Raw genomic sequence first — 15,760 nt, 5'->3', positions numbered from 1 at the left:
TCAACACTGAGGTGAGGTAAATTAAATGAGCAGGATAACAAGAGTTTTGTAATTTTTATTATTTCCTTGAATCCAGGTAGTAAAAGCTGTTAGTTCTGAACATAGAATAATAGGATGGTTTGGGTAGAAAAGGAACCTTTAAAAGTCATCTAGTTTATCCCCTAACATTACTGCTCTGGTTATCAAACCTTGATTTCAACCATATTTCATTTCCTATATCATAATATCTTGAGGACCTTCAGATATCAAATATGTGGATGATATTTTTGTGTGTATAGAAACAGGAAAAGAGTAATAATATCTTACTAAATAAACCACTTTTTAAACAGAAATAGCTCATTATTAAAAGTTTTTCTTAATGTTTTATTAGAGTCAAGAACTCCAAGAGTTGGGTCAGAGACTAATTTTACTCATTGAGAAAATTCCTGCTCAATTCCACAATGAGTAGGAGGTTGGATTATACGACTCCAGAATTCTTTCTTTGTGTCAGTACCTCCAGAGAGTTCATCCAAACAAGGATATCTGATGTTCCTTTTCCACCTCATTGCTTTAGTCACTGTTCCCACCTCAAACTTGTCCCTGTGTCACAGGAACACCGTGTTGCTGACACAGATGAGATCTCCTTTTAAATTGTGTTTCCTTGGGTTTTTTATAAGGAGTGGCACTGGTAGTTCTAGAATACACCAATTTAGTGGGGATCTTAAGGTTTTTTTTCATTCTTCCTGACAGTAGAATTTTTTAAAAAATTAAAATTGAGAGTCTAAATCATGGTACTGGTTCATCCAGAAATTTCCCATATCAGGAAGGTTTCTTGCTATGAGGGTGAATGGCCTTTTACTGTGTGTGTCATTGTAGTGATTGCAGCCCAATTAAAAAAGAAAAAACAAAAAAACCCAAAAAAAACAGGTTCAGAAAGGAATTATTCTCCACATTAAGGCAATGAAGAATGATAATGAACTGGAAGGAAAGAAATTCCTTACCAAAAACAATCTTGAAATGTGGTTTGAGGGTTTTATGGAGATTTTTGTGGGGAGGGATGGTTGTAAATTTTGTGGTCACATTTTATAAAGAAGGAAGGTTTGAACTAAAAGATTTGAGATTAAAAGGACAAAAACTACCTTTTAAAATGTCAGTAAAGAGGAAACTGTAGACTCCATGTACATGTATGTACTTAAGTATATATATATATTTATGTATGTGCAACACACAGACATACTGGTGACTATATTTAATTTATAGTTAGTAGGTTGATGTTCAATAAAATTTCTCTTATAGAGAAAAAGAACAGCTAGTTCTTTAAACTCCTCTCCTTTTGCTACATGATTTAGAGGAAAGCACAAGACAATAATTGTTCTCTACTTATATGCTATCTTCAAGTAATTTGCTTGCACAGTAGCCCACTGAAGTAAGCCCTGAAGGAGCAGTTCCTGCAGTTCTGGAAAACAATAAAGTGAAAACCCCTTTGGAAACCTACTAGTCTTTCTATTGTCAAAAAGAGGAAATTGGTAATTCTAGATTTCAGTTCATTTTATCCTTCAGGAAATACTAAAATCTCCAGTAGGAATCAGGTCATGCCACCCTTTTTTTCCCATTCATTTCTAGGAGAAATCAAGCAACTATGATTCAGGCATCTGTATTTGCAGGAATCCCATGAAAATATTTCACTTGTAAGTTCTGGTGCTGTGTCCTGCTCCACTTCAAGTTATTTTATCCCACTCCTTTTATTCCTGATGATGGCAATGTTTTTGATGAAGTCTACAGTATTCACACAGATAAATCACAGAATTGCAGAACGGGTAAGGTTGGCACAGGGTGCCCAGAGGAGCCCCACCCCTGGAAGGGTTCAAGGCCAGGTTGGATGGGGCTTGGAGCAGCCTGGGATAGTGGAAGGTGTCCCTGCTCATGGCTCAAGTGATGGTCTAGATGACCTTTAAAGGTTTCTTCCAACCCAAACTATTCCATTATTCTATTCTAAAATGATACAGCCACTTCAATATAAGTGTCTTCATCTTGCAGCTAAATCCCATGCTTCAGTCCACTGCTCCCAAAATTGTTTAGTAGTGAAAGTGCTGCAAGATGAAGTTGTCAACTACCAATATCACTCTCAGTTTTGAGAGATATTAATCACAAAGGTGACAAAACCACCCTTCAGTTGTCAATACAGGGTTTCCCTCCCCAACACAAGCTACAAAAATCTAGTTGTGCTATCGCTTCCTCCAGTATTAAAGCTGCAATTGATAAATCTATTTTTTATCGTTAGGATGTGTTTGCAATAACAAGCATAGGAGACTGGGCTTATAATTAAGCACGTTCAGTTTTGCAGGATCCAGGAGCTGTTGGTTAATGAAGTTCAATGTGATACTGTCAATAACCAACATGATAATTGGTTACAGAGAAAAGGCAATTTCAACAAATGCTCCTCATGCAGGTGGCTGGGAGAAATTGCTTTCACTCAATTATCTCCTCAATTATTTTGGATGAATGAGGCAGGATCCTTTAGCTCATTATAAGCCCAATTCCACAATAAGTAAGTAAATATTTTGACACAGTGTTGAAACTTCTGCAAAAGCATCTATAATATTTATAAGCATTGGAGAGGTCACATATTGTATTATCATCATTTGGTGCATTCAGTGCCAACTAAAGGAAATTAATGGTTTCAGTAGCCAATATCACTGGAGTAATATTTTAATACTGTGAGTAGTCAGTAGTTTTTGGAATACTGACAGAGATTTTATGGTTTATAAATACCCATGTCTGGTATCATTTCCAAGAATGGAGCACTAAGCAATAGGAAACTTTTGCCCTGGTTATGGGGTAACCTGTAGGTTATCATACACTGTGTTGGAAAAGCAATATCCATCAATTTAGGAGTAGAATTTGGTATTGATTTATGTCAGAGACCAGAATATATTTTTAAAAAATAAAAAAAAAAAAAGAAAATGTGGAATATCTGAAGACTCATTTGATATGGTTGACATTGTCATCTTCCCTTCACCTCCCTGTTCATCCTGAAGGGAGAACAGGAGAATTCCAGATTTCCACCACTCTGGTGGCTGCCCAAAAAGCCAACTGTAACTTTTGACTGGAGCATTTCAGAATGAACATTCACAGTCAAAAATTATTGCCAAGATTTAGGTAATGTGACATTAATTATATGCCTTTGTCAGAGGGTTTTATGGAAGTTCTCCAGGTGATTCAACTTGCAACACCTCAGGGAATTCAAATTTTTTTTCCTTTTCAGAGACAAGTCTACCACCTGTGTTCATCTAGCCAGTTGCTGGATCTCTTCTACCTCACACATGGATAAAATTCAAATTTGAGGTTCCTCTCAGACAGCTAAGACTTCCTTAGGAGTCTTTTGAGGAGACCAACACGTGTCCATGAGAACACTTGTAGCAGGCACGGAAAATTTCAAGTGTTGCTGGCAAACATCTTTCCCAGGAGCTGTGACCTGCTGGTATTCAAAAGCCACCTGGAATCTGGGAAAATGGCTTTGGATATTTCTGCCTGAGCAGGGAGGGTGGACAAAGGGACCTCCAGAGGTCCTTTCCAACCCCAGCTGGTCTAAGATTGGACAGAGTCTTGTGGAGTCTGGAATTCATTCTGGAGAATGGGAAGGGAAGGGAAGGGAAGGGAAGGGAAGGGAAGGGAAGGGAAGGGAAGGCAAGGCAAGGCAAGGCAAGGCAAGGCAAGGCAAGGCAAGGCAAGGCAAGGCAAGGCAAGGCAAGGCAAGGCAAGGCATACTGAACAGAAAGTTCTCAGAAACAGAGGCTCCAATTTGGATAAAAATTAAGTCCATTTTATATCACAGACACATAAGAAGGCACAGGACATTGCCACTTCAAGGATCCAGTAGATGTTTTTATTTCAGTTTTTCACCTGAACCAGCCAGTAGACAATGATAAGTTTGGCTCTTTCAGACCATGATTATTCCCCAGACTGTTTCCACTCTTTCAGCTGATAAATGGCTATTAAAATTTCTTGTGATTATCTATGGTATCTCAGGATGTCTCTGACTTCTGGGAACCCCAGCTGTACTTTAAGCAGGCCAGATGCAGTTGTCAGGGATGTTTGCAGTATGAAAGTTTAGTTCCCAGGCTCATAGCTGCCAGGTTGGCTGGAAATATCTCTGCCAGTATTTTCCAGTAGAAGTTTTCTTCTGCTCAGGAATTTCCCCTTTCTAATCAGGCCACTTTTAAGGCTGCTCACATTGAAGCCTCTTCAATATCCAGTCTGATTATCCCACCTTATTCCCTTTTCCATTTGGAAATTCAGTCCCTCCTGAAAGGATGCTGTTCTCTTTGTGTAAATATCCAGCTCCTCCAGGGTGAGCATCTCTATTTCTGCCTAGGAAAAGGAAGAGTTCCTGAAAAACATCTAAGATATAACTCCAATTTAAGCAGGATATAAATGCATGATGCTGTGGAGCTGAGAGAGGTCAAGAAGCAGAGGTTATAAATCATCATTGATCCTTTCCATCAGAAGAATAAATAGTAATGGTCATGATGAGAAATGCAGAAAATCTGGAGGAAATAAAAGCAGAAGGAGAGGAACTGCACCAATTAAGGACTGAAACTACTGTTAACCACGGGACAAAATGTCAAGAATAAAAAATATAAAATAAAAAACAAACAGAAAAAAAAAAGAAAAAAAAAGAAAAAGAAAAAATGAAAAATAAATTTTTTAAAAAGCCTTGTTTTAATCTCAATAAAACCAATCTGTTTTCTGAGTGGTCTGAGAAATTCCAGCATCCTTTAAGTTTTCAAGACTATTAGCCTGAAAATATTTTTCTTCAATATGTATTGCACATGCACACAAGGCTCAATTTGCTCTTAGGTGAACGTGTAACAAAAGCAAGATCCTTGCAAATAGCCTTGGAAAAATCTGTGCATAAAGCAAGATTCTAAGGTAAATTTTATTTTATCCTGTTAAATGTTTTGCCTCTGCCATGAGCTGCCTTGAAGCACTGTCCTCAAGATGCACAAGGGAAATCTTATCTGATATTTATGACCAATTGTGAATTATCCACAGTGAACATGACTGCTTCCCCCACATTCCCAAGGATTTTAAACCATGGATCTGCTGCTTCATATTACTTGACTAAATGTTTAGGTGAATCACTTTCCTTTATAGCATGTGAAAATGATCTTTTTTATCAGCCAATTGTGAATTTTCTGTTTTTCCTGAGATTTTCTGCGCTTAGGGTGACAAAAAGAAAAGAAAGGATATGCAGAAACTGCAAGAAGTCAGAAACAAGGACTTGTGGGACTGCAGCAGATCGATTTATAGTGCTTACAGATTGCATGCCCAGATAATTTCAAAGCACATGGTATGAAGGGGTCAGATCAGCCTCGTGCCAACATTTTTTGCAGCATCAGGCAAGACTGTCACTTAAGACCCAGCCAAGAGATTTACAATGTAAAATGGTTAGTGCATATGGGCATGAGATTGCCTAAAGTCCCCAGCTGCCAGGGTAGACAAAGCCTTAATTAGCCAATAATGCTGGAAATTTGTGCTTCTATGGAAGTTTTCTTTATTCAATAAGCAGCTCCCCAAATAGTAGTGAATTGAAAACAACAACCAGCTTGACAAGGAACCGAGGAATGTGGCTTTAGGTCAGTATATATTAACTAAAAATTCAATCAGCTAGCTAAAGGTAAAAGTTTATCGTTACATCTCGTGAGACATTTGGTACACTAAGTGACTGAGAACATGTTTCTTTTCAAAGATTAGATATCTGTGTTTGGGGATCTAATTCCTTAGGAGAAACCTGATTATGTGGCCAGTTTGATGGATTCAGAGAAAAGCTGTTTCCATGAGGGATATGAGAAATTGTAAGCACTTGTTCTGCAGACAAGAACTGTCTGTCCTCATATCTGGGCTAAGAAATTCAACAGGTTCTAGGGATTTAGACTCAGTTCTCAGTAGGTATCAAAAACAGCAGCTTCTATATTCACCTTTAGGTAAAGCCACCAAATGGGACAAAATCCCTTCAGTGGTTTCTTTTATTGTTTGAAATAATATTTGTTATCCCTTATTTTCTTGATGTATGAAATGCTGCAAAGAATGTTAAACCTTAGACAGAGAAGTGCACTTTATTTTGTGGTTTTAAATATGCCAAACAGTACAAATATAAGATTGTTTGTTTGTTTGTTTTCCTCAAGTATTCCCGAACTTGTCTCAGATTCTTGACATTCTTTTGTAAGTAGGGAAAAGAAGAGCAGAAGTATAAAACCAATATTTCCAAAAATACAAGAATTCTGAATTGCTTGCTGTACTGGAGCAGAGTCAAAGTGAATAAGGTACATATAGGCATGTACAACAGGTCAGCTTAATGCTGATAAGAATCATTGAGATGTGTCCAAAGTGGTACTTTGAAACACTTACTCTGTCTCATTTGTATACTGTGCTCTTTAACTCTGGACAGGTCTCAATGGTTTCAGAAATTTTCCTTGATAAAAGTGAGAAAACCCCCATAATATATATCATCTGTATTTTTCATATGGCTAAAAATCCCTAGTTGCACGTGGACACACCTCATGATCATCTTCAATCCAGGACTGGTTACAAAACTCAAATTATCATGTTTAGTGGACAACATCCAGGACAGCAGTGAGGAATCAACCCCAGGTATTGTTTGAACTACAAAAATTATCCTGCATTGGGAGAGAAAACCTTTTGCTGTATCAAACCTTTTTTGACTTTGCAACCGCTGTGTGCTGCTACGTACTATTAATACCCACACTTGGTTTCAGAACTTGGTGGGTTGTGTTGTAGTTTAGCTCTCCCTACAACAGATAAACCATGGAAATGAGTGAGACCAGAATTTCTCTTCCAGTCCCAACACTTCACAGAAGCTAGAATTCAGCAGTGTTACAATTAGATAAATACTAGATATTAGGTTCTCTCTTTGGGTTACAGCTGCAGTACCAGGGAAGAAGATTCCTTGTCTTCTCTGGAACAGATATGAAGAAAAGATTGTCTTCCTTTTTACATCACTTCAAAATTTCAAAGAGTAACTAATGAACCGCCCTTGAGCTAATGAACACCTTGCCCTAAAAGAACCCTCTGCAGAAACTGTCCTCACATTTGCAACAATGAACTGAGCAATAAATGAAGACTTGATAAGAATTTTTGTGGCTATTTGATAAGGCTTTTGCAGGGATGAGCTGATGAATCCATTACAGCTCCAGGGAAGGGGATTTGTCTTCCTGTTTGCATTAAAAATCAAGTGTTTGTCTTACCAAATGGGTTAATATTCAGTGCATAAAGAACTACCTGACATGTCAACAGAGATGGGATGTGCTGTTATGGCTTTTTAAATCCAGAAGATATGTGAGTTTATATCTCTTTAAGGAATAGGAGTGGTAACTGGTAAATTATATGTCTGGTAAGTGGTAAATTATATGCAATGGTTCCCCAATGCCCCAGTGTGATGACTCCTGTGGGCTTACACCACTGGCACAAAAGCAGTGTCAAACTGGTACCAAAGCAGTGTCAAATGAGCTAATTTCGGTGGAGCAGGTGCAGATGTTTTCCAGTTATGTTGTCAAAACAGAACTTTTGAAGTAAAACCACACTGTACTGGTTCCTGTAAGTGCATCACTTACAGAAAAACAATTGACACACACCAAGTTAGTTCTTGTGGTACAATGTAAATTATCTGTATAAAAACTCGTTTCCAAATCTATAAAAACTGTCTGTTTTACTCTATAGTTACACTATGGCCATATTACAATCTTGCAGTTGGCCTTTGTTTTCTATTCAGTCTTGCTGCCTATTAAGTATAAATATGTCCCCTTCAAATTTCCTTACTGAAATAGCTAAACCTCCATGATATTTTTTTTCCTCAATGTCATTTGCCTTGACACCACTTTAGAGGAATCAAGAAGATGCTGCTATTACAAAGTTGTTTCCAGTTTTTGATCACCAGAATTGAATTCTCAGAGAATCTACAATGTCTTGTTTTCCAGGTTTCTGAACACCTGAAGAAAATTCAAGGTATCTTGCCTAACTGCAGATCTCTAAATTTTAAGGAGATGATCCAGTGTAGCCTTTTCATTTTCCCTGGATAAAAAGAATCTACTGCAGAGAATGTTTTATCCTACTTTTCACATATCTGCAAAGAAGTGATGTAGAGCCCTCTTGTAGCTGTCCATCTCTTGTCATCTACTACATGGGGAGCCTACAGAACCTGTTAAACTGGACATTTAATGTGAGAAGATTAAGTTGGATCAGATCAATTCTACTCTTTGTTGAACTACTGTACACTTGCATTTCAATGGAGTAATTATGAATCAGATGAAAACCAGAACAAAGAAATGTGATCCAATGTCTGCAAAAATTTCTTCATATAGATATATATATATACATAAATACCCTCTTTTTAATTCTAGAGGAGTCAAATTAAGGCATTTTCATACCATATAGACAAATGTTGCACAGGAGGACACTCCTAACTTTTGCTCAGGCAAAAATTAAAAATTCAAGGACTTGAAGAACAGGAAAAAAGATGAAACCTGGCATTTAAGCGAACTGACATCTGTTTCATTAACAGACAACCTGGATTACTGGGGTTTGTGTGTAAGAGGTTTTCATTTGTCATAACTCTTCAAACTGGAGGAGCTGTTTAATCAGCTTCAGCAGAGCATAATCCCTTAGCTTTGATACTTTCCCCTCACAGCACTTAGCAATGCAAACAATGTTATGAATACCTGGAAGCATTGCAGCAGATTCACAACAGCAACCTGTCTTAGTCTGCCCCTGTGAAATTGTTTCTGAGACAAAAATAAACAAACAACAACAACAAAATAAGAAACTACCAAGAGAGAATGGCTGTCATTTGGGAAACTCATATTAATTGCCTACAGTCATAGTCAATGTGAACCTACTCAGCAAGGAATATTCAACATTATGATTTGAGTAGTCCCCAGAAAATCAGCTTCTCTGTTTTAAGTCAGCTGCACACTTTAACAACTGGTAGAAGAGGATTTTCACTGAGACAGTTGCTCCATTGATCTGGAAATGACAAGATTTAGGACATGCATTTACATAGAACAGAGGTGGGGACAGCTTGGAAAGTTAGCAGAGTATGGAAATTTTCAAGAACGTAAACCTGAGGTTTCCATCATGGACCAGATGTGTGCCCCCAACAGGCACTGCCAAATAGGTTATCCTGGGTAACTAAAGCTGTTTCACACTGGCAGTAAGAAAGTCAGAAAAATGAAAAGTAGAAAATGTTGAGAAGAAATGCAGGAGTTATTCAAGCAGATAAAGTTTAAGAAAAACTTTAAAAAAAAACCAAACAAAAGCAGAAGATCTCATTCTCTGTGAACATCTCTAGAGTGCAAGAGAATCAAGTCAATCAATCAAGATATCTGGGGGAAAGAGGAGGGTGGAAAAAAGGCAGAATGGCCCAAATCCTTCCTATTGATCCCTGTGATCTCTGTGATTGTCATGGTGCTCTTGTTTCCTCAGGAAAACCAATATATGAGCAATGTGTTTCTGTTGTTAGTGAACCTTTCCCTTATCAGTGTAGGGAATTGTTCTCTTCCACAATATTAATGCTGATGAAGATCTCATTTTGCTTCCTCATAAGCTTCCCCCAATACATAAACCATGAGATGGGACCTTTTTTTCTCCACATCTCTTTGTCCCACCTCAGTTTACAACACCTTTCCCTTGTGTATTTTTTCCTGTGTAGCTGCATACCTGCAAGAATCAGAGGTCTTGTGGTAATCAATGCAGAATCAATGGCAATTCCTGAGATTTTGCTGGGTATTTAAGAAATCAGTCATCTGGAAGAGTTGTAACCCCGAGTGAGTTCCCCTTGACATATCAAATCTCGTGGAGATTTATCTTACTGAAACTATGAACTATTTCTGAGCACACTCACTGCTTCCTGAAATAGTTCACTGTTACACTGCAGCAGGTTGTACAACTACTTAAGTGCAGAAAGTGCCAGGACCCTCAGAAGAAAAGGGGACATTTATCAGTGCTAGCAGGACTGGCATGGAAATGGGACAAACAATTAGAAAAATGGTGAAAGTGTTTCATTCCACCTGTAAATAACTATAAGAAATGTTGACATGACTATTTAATAATGAACATGATTTTTCTTTGTTTCACTGTTTACAGATTATTTCATAACCTTGTTCAAAGTTTCGATTAATTAGGAAAAATTTTCATTAAAAGGATTTTAATCTTGTTTTAACGAAAACGAACAAAACTACAAACAAACAAAACCTCTCCATACCGAAGCAGAAGGAAAGAATTTCATTCTAAAGTCAAAATTTTGAGAGTTCAGAAGAAATTATGGTCTTTTACTTCAGCGATTTTTAAGACAGACATCTGTGCCCAAGAGCTCTGCCATCAACGTAGCAGTGCAAGTATTTCCAAAAGCAATAGGTCTGGTCTTCAGCTGTCCAAGTGGGTTAAATCCTGCTCCAGTGGTGTCTTTTTCAGTCTAATCACTACTGGACATCTATAAAATTATCTTAGACCAGACAACAGGCTTTAAAATATGAAAACCTTGTTGAAAAGTTATCTCACCATTCCTACCTAAATATGGTTATGTTATCCTTTGATATAAAAAAGAAAAATACCATCTGTTTTGCACAACTCTGATCAGTAATAAACCCTTGTTCTTTTCTAAATGGAGTGAAAACTAACATGAAGAAACATTTTCAGTGCAACTGTAACTTATTTCTAGTCAGGTAATTTTGGGCTGCATGTGCAGATCTGGTGAGCACAAAGAACCAATTGAACGGTGAGACAACAGCGAGCGAGACTACAAAAAAATTAATGGTGAAAGAACACACCTTTGTCTATAATTTAATTCCCAACTATAGTGTTATGTAGCAGGATGAGGGCACAGTGAATGTGCTCTGTTATTTGCTTCAGGGTGGGCTTGGAGCCAGGGAGTCATTCTGCCCGAGAGACAAAAGACGCTCTGTCTGCGCAGAGATCCTGCATCTTCCCGACACGTTTCCTCATACATTTTGTGAACTGTCTTTCCCCTCCCCTCTCCCTCTGTTATGTGAGCTGTGAACTGCACTGAAAATCTGTCTGTGACAGACACTTGCAGTACTTGGTCAGCTGTCAGACAAGCATGAGGTGAAAGACTTCAAATATGGCATTGGGCTCACAAACACACACACACACAGAGAAACAGCCATCACTGGCTACTGCTCATGTCCAAGCATGGAAAAAACAACAACACACACCAACCCCCCCAAAACAAACCCAAGGGAGAGAGTGCTTCTATATAAGTCTGGGATCTTGCAAACAAAGAAGGCATGTTTTATGGTTTTCACAGAATCGCAGGCACAATGGGTAGGGTTGGAAAGGAGCACAATGGGTCACTGCTCCAACCTCCCTGATCAAGCAGGGTCATTCCAGATCACTTTTTAGTTTGTGCTCCGAGTGAAATATCCTCTCTGGCCCTGTACCTAAGAAAAGGATGTTGTCTTCTCCTACAGCACCCTGCAAACACAATGCAGAACTCAGGGAAACCAAAGGAAATATCCCAGGTGGATCCAGTCTGAGATCAGATCCTGAAAAGCCTTCTTTGTTCCAAATCTCACCACACAGAGCATCTGGGCTGGACTACACAAATCTCACAAACTCCTTGATTTCTTTTCGACTCTGAGAGGGATATTTTGGTTCCCTGGCCTGCAGAATTTCAGTATAATTTATGAATCTAAACGAAAACATGGCCCACATGGGTATGTCTAATATTCAGAGGTATTCCTAATGGCTCTGGATGCCTGTAGAAAACCAAATTTTACTGCCAGAGATTACAGGAGTAAGGACATGTTCCTCAAGTGTAGACATCTACAATTAGATGTGTGAATTTGAATCCTGCCATAGGCTCACTCCCTGTCACTGCAGAGATATAGGCACCTGTAGAGGGTGGCTCACCCTTTTTTTAAGATTGAGAAAAAAACATGTCAAATATGAATTCAGAAGAAGTGTCTGAATTTTATCTTCACTGAACCCTAAAGTGGGCTAAATGGCTGCCATTTAGACAGCTGAGTGTCCATTCCTCTCCCTGAGTTATTCCTGGCTGTCTGAGATGCCCTGTCAAATCTGAGACAGCCACCCAGGCCTGTCAGACATTACAAAACATCAGTGGGAAATTCAAACTTTCTGAACCAGTAGCTAATGTTAAGACAGAATATTTTACAGCATCTCAAGACAACACCAAGCACTGAAGCAGAAACAAATGAAACCAAATTTGAAGGAAAGTGATTAAATCAGACAGTGGGCTGCACTCAGCTGCTCAAACTTTGGTGTTTAGTATCATGTACCCCCAAAAAAGAGCAAGGCAGGAAAACACACCAGAACAACTAGCTCCTGGATATACTCAAATAGAAAAAGCAATCAGTTGACAGACAATGCCTGGTAAATCCCCAGAGCTGTAAGCATAGCTGAGGCCAGGTAATTTGACTTACCACACATGAAATAATGGGGATGTGATTCCTTTGCCTCCATGTAGACATTTAGGGTTATTTTAAGTACTGCAGAATGTCCTACCTTGCCTCCATCTGACACTCCAGAAGGGGAGTCTCCCATAAGTGCTGTGTAATACCTGTTAGTACCGTGCATATGTCTCAAATATGCTACAGCAAAATTGGCAACAGACGTCCATGTTTCAGCAACAAAATCCTCCCTTACGCGCCCGCGCTTCCAACTTCCCTGAGCATTTGGAGATCCCACCTTGCAAGTTGTCACCCAAATAGCACAGAGCAGCGTCAGCCAGTGATGGCACAGACCAGTGCAGTCTGGTGTGCAATCCAAGATATCCTCATTCCCAGGCAGTGGGAGCACATGGCTCCATGCATGGGGACTTTTGTTCCTTCCTTTCCAGCCATGAGCGGGTCGGTTTCTTCTCCCAAGTAACCAGCAACAGGACAACGGCTCATGGCTCCAAACTGTGCCAGGAGAGGCTGAGAGTGGGTATTGGGAAAAAATTCTTCATTGAAAGGGTGGCCTGGCATTGGAACAGGCTGCCCAGAGCACCTGTGGGGTCACCAGGCTCAGAGGTTTAAAAGAAGTGCAGATGTGGCACTGAGGATTAGTGGTTGTATTGGCAGGGCTGGCTGATGACCTGAGAGGTCTTTTCCAAGTTAAATCACATCAATTCTGTGATTCTATGATTCTTGCAAATAATCCAAGCTTATCCAATCCAAATCTCTACATTTAATGCTGAGGACATATCCAGAGAGACTGCTCAGACCCTTCTGGTGCATACAGGTTGGGATCTGCATCATGCAGTTCCCATAATGATATTTTTTCAAGAGAAGATGAAAGGAAATCCTGGTTTTGTGTGCAGAAGTTGAGTTCCATCTGTGACTGAGCCACAACCTTCCTGGATGTGACAAGCCACACTTTTCCTCTTATTTCCTTCCATCTCATCCTGTAATCAACATTACTTCTTCTCTGAGATTACTTGAGTGGGCACATCCATTCATGCTTATCAAATATCTTTACCACTGAAATTTTTGGAATCCTTGGGGATTCTCGACAGAGAGATGATAATCAGAGTTTCCTCCTGACAATGCTGAACTTTGTCACTTATCTCCACCTCTCTGTCTCTTCTTATTTTTCTTTGTGATGAACACCAAGAAGCCCCAGTTCATCTCCACAAATTCAGCCTTCATGTAATAACAGAGTTGTCTTTCTCTTCCCTAGCATGAGAAAACACACAAACCTGAGAAGAGCTACAGAATTTCTCTGTGAAGAGAAGAACAGAAAAGATGAATTCTCCAGGGATGTTCATGAGTTATTTCTTTCCTTCACCAAAATTTCCTCAGCTTGTGCTACACCTTTAGCTCAACAAGGTGAGCTTTTAGTATCCTTTTCATTAATAAGTTAAATATAAATAATTAAAATAAAAGGACAGAATTAAAAATATATGAGACTTTTATAAAGCCATTCAATAATCATAATATTATGGTTACAGGTACTTTGGGATGTTAACTTTGGGATCAAAGGAGACATGTCCCAAAGATACCTGTTTATTTTCAAAAGGAGTCTTCCTCAAAGGTAGATGCTCAGGGTTATTTAGTTAAATCCATTTCAGGTGCATAGATGACCTGTAGAATGTGGTCTTTGGTGGTCTTTGCAATATTATTTTCTTCAGAATGTCTCATCATCTTTCCTGGTAATATTTGGTTTTAGGTGTATTCAACAGGGGTGTGACTATATAAGCTATCATATATAAGCCATACATATAAGTTATCAATACAGAATATGTCCACAGATATATTGTATAGACTTCAAATACTTCTTTAAAAAAATCAAATGCAAAATCAAAATGTGGGAGAATTATCTCTATTTTTCGTTACACTGTTATCACAACTTAATTTTGACTCAGAAGATCTTTAGATCTGTAGGTTGATAGGTAAAGATTATTGCACTTTGTGTGTCTGTTAACATAGAATATCTGGCAAAAAAGGTTTATATATTATTATCTTTATATGCATAGGATTTAGCATGATGATGGATACAGTACTACTTCAAAGCCATTTGGAATTATGTCCAGGTACTTGGCAGCAGCATATGATTTCAAACTGTAGGAGAAAAGGGAATTAGTCCCAAATATTGTGGGGTTTCTCAATAAAACTGGAAGCACATTATTCATAGAAATAATTATTACAGTAGTTTCACGAATACAAGCCGCACGGATTATAAGCCGCACCCCCGGTGCCTCGACAATGTTGCTGTCTTTGTCAATAGATAAGCCGCACCCCGAATATTAGCCGCACTTTCGTTCGTCGCGAGAATCCGTGCACAGCTTTCACAAATTGGCCAATTAGTAACAGGATCGCGGCATAGCGGGCTTTACTGGCTCGGGGCGGGGCCAGGAAGGCTCGGCCCGCTCATGGTTGCCGACGGGGCCGGGTGGCCCAGCTCAGCGCCACGGCTCGGCGGGGCTGGCCGGGTGCTGCCGCCGCCGCCGCCGGGCTCGCTGGCCCCCCTCTCCCGTCAGCACCGCCCCGCTGCCGCGTTCGCTCGCCCGGCTGGCAGGGCTGCCGCCGCCGGGCTCGCCGCCCGCCCCGCTGCCGCTTTCGCTCGCCCCACTGCCGCTTTCGCGAGCGGCGGCGCTTTCGCGAGCGGCGGCGGCTCGCGGCGGCGCTTTCGCGAGCGGCGGCGAGCGGCGGCGCTTTCGCGAGCCGCGAGCGGCGGCGCTTTCACGAGCGGCGGCGCTTTCGCTCGCCGGGCGGCGCTTTCGCGAGCGCCGCTTTCGCTCGCCCCGCCGGCAGGGCTGCCGCCGCTGCCAGGCTCGCCGGCCGCCCCCTCCCGTCTGCACCGCCGCCGCGTTTCCTCGCCCTGGCCGGCACTGCAGGCCCCCGCACCTCCGGGCTCCCCCACGCTGCTGGCCCCGATTCTGCTGGGCTTCCCCCGCTGCCAGGCAGCCCCACCCGCCGGCCTTCCTGCTTCTGCCATGCTCCCCTGCACTGCTAGCCCCAGTTCTCCCGGGCTCCCCCGCCATGCTGGCTCAGGCTCTGCCGCCCTCCCTGCCCCGCCCTGCTGGCTCAGGCTCTGCCGCCCGCCCCCCGCACTGCTGGCCCCGCCTCTGCCAGGCTTTCCCACCTCTGCCGGGGCCGGCCGGGCTCCAGCTTGGCTTGGGGCTGCCGCGGGCTCTCACTTCCGTGTTGGCAGCTTTTAGAATTTTGTTAATAGATTAGCCGCCCCGGAATATTAGCCGCACTTCCGGGTTTCCACCAAAATTTTGGTCAAATTGGTGCGG

The sequence above is a fragment of the Catharus ustulatus genome, chromosome 3 (genome assembly GCF_009819885.2).
Source record: "Catharus ustulatus isolate bCatUst1 chromosome 3, bCatUst1.pri.v2, whole genome shotgun sequence".
Taxonomy (NCBI): Eukaryota; Metazoa; Chordata; class Aves; order Passeriformes; family Turdidae; genus Catharus; species Catharus ustulatus.
This window is presented reverse-complemented; position numbering follows the sequence as displayed.